Here is a 5,950-nt window from a genome sequence, read left to right on the forward strand (position 1 = left end):
CTGTAATCCCAGCACTTTGGGAGGCCGAGGCAGGTGGATCACAAGGTTAGGAGATCGAGACCATCCTGGCTAACACAGTGAAACCCCGTCTCTACTAAAAAATACAAAAAATTAGCTGGGCATGGTGGTGGGCGCTTGTAGTCCCAGCTACTCAGGAGACTGATGCAGGAGAATGGCGTGAACCGGGGAGGCGGAGCTTGCAGTGAGCTGAGATCACGCCACTGCACTCCAGCCTGGGTGACAGAGCAAGACTCCATTTCAAAAAAAAAAAAAAGGCAGAAAAATAAATCATTACATCAAAAGTAAATAAATTAATAAAATGGGGTAGAAAGGGAGAGATGTTTGTCAAAGTGTGCAAACTTTCAGTTATAAGATGAAAAAGTTCTGGAGATCTAATGTACAGCATGGTGACTATAGTTAATATCACTGTATTATATATTTAAAATTTGCTAAGATAGTAGATCTTAAATGCTTTTGTCACACACAAAAAAATGACAATGATATGAGGTAACGTGTTAATTTGATTGTGGTAATCATTACACAATGTATACATTTATCAAATCATCACATTGTATACCTTAAACACATACAATTTTTATTTGTCAATTACATGTCAAAAAAAAAAGTCTTGGGAAACAAAAAAGAAAAAATCCTCATAAAAAATAAAATAAACTAAAAATAAACAAATAAAAATATTCCCTTTGGGAGAGGGAGAGACTGGGCAGACGGGTCAGAAATAGAAGCAAGGCTTCTCTGAATAGACAACTTGCTAGATTTGATTTTGGAATGTAAATATTATACATAGTTATAAAACAAAATTAAAATGGGAAAGCACTTTTTTTTTTTTTTGAGATGGAGTCTTGCTCTGTCGCCCAGGCTGGAGTGCAGTGGCATGATCTCGGCTCACTGCAAGCTCCGCCTCCCAGATTCACACCATTCTCCTGCCTCAGCCTCCTGAGTAGCTGGGACTACAGGCGCCTGCCACCATGCCCGGCTAATTTTTTGTATTTTTAGTAGAGACAGGGTTTCACCATGTTAGCCAGGATGGTCTCGATCTCCTGACTTTGTGACCCACCCACCTTGGCCTCCCAAAGTGCTGGGATTACAGGCATGAGCCACTGTGCCCAGCTGGAGAAAGCACTTCTTAAAAAAAGACAAATGATAATAACTATGTATCAGTTTGGTGGCAAAACTCACAGAATTACTTCAGGAGACTCTAAAATATAGTATTTAACAGTAGGACTATTGAGAGATATACTCTATGTAGGGAACAATAGCAAAACACCCTGCAAAAATAAACTCCCTTTGGTAATCGTATTGTTAGTAATATTATAGATACTATTATTCTGAAACTATTATACATAGGTAGGATGAAGCAAATAAGCAACTATGTTAACATTAGGATCCAAGATTTTCAGTATAATAGAACAAAGTCACAAACATAAAAATCAAATATGTTAAGCAAAAATTCTAAATTTGAATAGAAACTATTATAAGCATGGACTTATGATTAATTTAAAATAATCTACTTCCTAGCAGAGTCAACTGAGAAGGCCTAGAAACAATGATCAATCCAATAATAATGAGCACCTCTGGACCCCAGATTGTGATTTCTAACTGCCATGTCCCACTAAAAGGACCAAGGCTCCTTGGGAAAAATTTTCCATGCTTATTTTGTACATTATCCTAACCTGTGTGTTATAGGATACAAATTTGTCAAACTAGATAGAAGGAAGTTGCCAGAGATTATTAGAGTCTTGTCAAAAGAAGAGCAACATTGACTTGAAGAGGTACCTACTGGCTAAAAATGGGATAATTAAGCATGAATAGAATAATAATTGATTGCAGCATTATTCACAGTAGCCAAGATATGGAATGAATCCCAATGTCCATCTACCCCTCCCTCCTTCCCTGCAGTCTCTCTCCCAAGAGATTATTACTTCAAATCTTCTAGCTGTTTTTCCCCCTGATAATTTCTTTGTTGTTGTTGTTGTTATTTTTTCTTTATTTTTTGAGACGGGGTCTTGCTCTGTCGCTGGGGCTGGAGTGCAGTGGCATGATCTCGGCTCACTGCAGCCTCCACCTTCCAGGCTCAACTCAAGCAGTTCTTTCACCTCAGCCTCTCCATTAGATGGGACCACAAGCACGTGCCACCATTCCTGACTTTTTTTTTTTTTTTGAGAGATAGGGTTTAGCCATGTTGCCCAGGCTGGTCTCAAACTCCTGGGCTCAAGCAATCCACCCACCTTGGCCTCCCAAAGTGCTAGGATTACAGGCAAGAGCCACCGTGCCTAGCCTCTCCTTGTTTTTAAGTGATATGCTTATACTATTATTTCTTGATACTGTAGGGACACAGCTCTGCCATGGCACCTGGTGACCTTGCATATATCCAAATACGGCACCAAGGCAAAGGCTTGAACCACAATGAATATGAATCTTGGCAGAATGCCTGTGGTCCTCTGAGAACACAAGACAGTACGGGAGACTTGTAAAGAGCTGCTAAGAAACCATTTTCCATCTACCTCTTAGCTCCCCTGGGAGGCTGTCATAGACACTTATTTATTGCCTTCTGAGTTCTGAGGAGGTATGTGGCTTTCTGCCCTGTCCCCTCCCCACTTTAGGTCATCTGTTCTTTTTCTTTCTTGGCTTTGAAAATTTTTAATTTATTCTTTTCTAAAACAATTTTTAATTGATGCATAATAGATATACATAGTTTTGGGGTACAGTCACTTAATACCTAATACATTCACATAATTTGTAAGTATCCAGTGAGTGTATTTGGGACATCCATCAGTTTACGTGTTTATCATTTCTTCATTTTAGAAACATTTGAATTATTCTCTCCTGGCTATTTTGTTTGTTTGTTTGTTTTTGAGACAGAGTCTCACTTTGTCTCCCAGGCTGGAGTGCAGTGGTGCGATCTCAGCTCACTGCAACCTCCACCTCCTGGGTTTGAGCAATTCTCATGGCTCAGCCTGCTGAGTAGCTGGGACTTCAGATGCGTACCACCATGCTCAGCAAATTTTGTGTGTGTGTGTGTGTTTTTGTTTTGTTTTGTTTTTGGTGTTTTTTTTGAGATGGAGTCTCACTCTGTCAGGTGTGGTGGCGGGTGCCTGTAATCCCAGCTACTCAGGAGGCTGAGGCAGGACAATTGCTTGAACCCGGGAGGTGGAGGTTGCAGTGAGCCGAGATCGTGCCATTGCACTCCAGTCTGGGCGACAGAGTGAGACCGTGTCTCAAAAAAAAAAAAAAAAAAAAAAAGAAAAAGAAAAAGAAAATGACTTTTTGGCTGGACGTGGTGGCTCATGCCTGTAATCCCAGCACTTTGGGAGGCCGAGGTGGGCGGATCATGAGGTCAAGAGATCAAGACCATCCTGGCCAACATGGTAAAACCCTATCTCTACTAAAAATACAAAAAGTAGCTGGGTGTGGTGGCATGAAAAAAAAAAAAGAAAATGACTTTTTGTCATCTAGTCCACTTTCTCTCAGAATTCTTATTATAGGAATCTTGACACATTTAAAAAAATCTTGTCTCTTTTATCTTTCTGGCTATGATCTAGGAGACTTCCTCACTTTGATTTTTCAGATCACTAAATACAAAAGAAAAAAGAAAAAAAGGAAAAAATCCAGAAAGAACCGAATCACTAAAGCCCCATACCTCAGAATAGAGCTGAAGAGTGTAACTACTTAGCTGCAGTCTAAGATTGATTCCTCAGCAATGGGTATCCAACAACTCACGTTTCAGTCATCGGCCCCTTTTGTGTCATCATTTTTGATGTGTGAGAAAAGGATCACAGGGAGCTAGCACTTTCGGCTTATTCTTATTTTTTTTCTCTCTCTATTAGTAATAAACTGTCTAAATCTGAAGTGGTTCATCGTATCTTTGCTGATTGAATCAGTCAGGTCTTGGCCTTGCCTTGTCTTGTAGGCACAAGCTTGAGAGACACCATCTATTGATTTCTTGTGTGATAATTAAGGTTTTAGTTTTCTTATGTTTTCCCTCCCTCATATAAACATAGTATGATTTTTTTAAAAATTAAGTCAGTAGTCGATGTTTATATTATCATGGCTCTGCTGAACATGGTATTGCATAATGACATTCCCTCCAGCTTTGTGTTTTTCCTGCAGTTAAGAGTTGCCATGGTTTTTCTTTTGCTTAGTTTTTAAAAATATGTATTGCTAATATTTTCCAAATGTTCTATGTATATCTGTTAAACATCTAGCAATGATTTTTTTTTCCCAAATGTCCAAGTGTATGAAATAATTGGTCACTATCCCTTCCTCTACTGCCAGAGATCTCCCTTCTTAGCCCTGTCATCTTGCTACAATTTGGACATATTACTCTCTACAGCTGGGGCTCAGGTGTCATCTTAGGACTTCTTATATCAGTTTTCTCCTTTGCATTGCTTCTCTGTTTTCTGAAATCCCTTTGTTCCTTGTTCTTGGCTTAGTCTTTCATTTCACTGAATCATATCCTTCACTATCTTCCTAAGAAAAGGTGTGTAGGAGGTAAAAATTTTGAGTTCTTACATATCTGGAAATGTCTTTATTCCACAGTTATCCTTTATTTGGCTAAGTATAGAATGCCAGGATAAAAATAATTTTCACTCAGAACTTTGGGTGCCCAACACTACTCTGCTCCTGCACTGCTGTTGTACTCCTTCATACATGACATGATTTTCTCTTTAGAGGTTATTAGCTTATTCCCATTTTCCTGGAATTCTGAAATTTAAAATTATTGCCTTGGAATTTTCCCCCATTCTAATGGACACATTAGTGGACACTCAATTTGGAGATTTATGTCCTTCACTTCTGGGAAAATTTATCTATCTATCTATCTATCTATCTATCTATCTATCTATCTATCTATCATCTATTCATTCTATCCTTTGTTTTCTCTGTTTCAAAGCTGAATAAAACTTTTGAAACTTTTTGAATATTCTTTTAACACTCTTTTTTTCTTCTAGCTTTCATTTGTTTTATTCTACTTTCTGGGAGATTTCTTCAACTTTATTTTCCTATTCTTTTGACCACCTTTTTATTTCTTTTTAGAGACAGAGTCTCACTCTGTCACCTAGGCTGGAGTGCAGTGGCATGATCATAGCTCACTATAGCCTCAAACTCCTGGGCTGAAGTGATCTTCCTGCCTCAGCTTCCCAAAGTACTGGGATTACGGGTATAAGCCACTGCACCCAGCCGTGACCACATTTTTAATTTGTAAGAGCTCTTTATCATCCTCTGATTATTTCTACTTCACATCATCCCACCCTTTTTCATGGCTATGTATCTTCTTTTAAATCTCTGAGACTATCAGTTAAAAATACACATAAATTTTTTTTTAAAGTTTCTTTTTACATCATCTCTATTTCCCTTGAGTTCATTTTTTTCTGTTTGTTTTGGTCTCTCTCTCTCTCTCTTTCATGTGGGATACTTTTTGCAAATTTCTGGTGATCCTGGGCTATCCAGTCATATGGAATAGTGAGGCATCACAATGATTGGTGACTCTGTTATATGGACAGATATTTGACTGGCAGGTCTCAATCTCAGGCTATTTCATTGGGAGACCATAAAAGTCTATCCTTAAGGTCAGCGAAGGGTAGGTTTGAGATGTTTGGGTGGGCAGGGGGGCGGAATTTTGACAGCATGGCTTCTCCTTTGGCATATTTAATTGTGATGTTTGACAGACATCCTTGTAGTCAAAGACAACACTTTTAAAATAAATTATCCCCCAATGATGACTTGGGCCCTGTCACTCAATGGGAGAATTAGCAGAGCCTGTAGGATCTTATTTGGAATTGACATTCTCTATTGTAATTTCATTCCTGTTTATTTTTAAATTTTCTTTGTGTTTCACCAGAAAAGAAAGATGTTGCTCAGTTTTAAACTTAACGGTGCACAAGCTGCTTTGTTACAATAAAACCCAATGTGTACACGTACACACAAAGTCCAT

The sequence above is a fragment of the Hylobates moloch genome, unplaced genomic scaffold (assembly GCF_009828535.3).
Source record: "Hylobates moloch isolate HMO894 unplaced genomic scaffold, HMol_V3 SCAFFOLD_13, whole genome shotgun sequence".
In the NCBI taxonomy this organism is placed as follows: Eukaryota; Metazoa; Chordata; class Mammalia; order Primates; family Hylobatidae; genus Hylobates; species Hylobates moloch.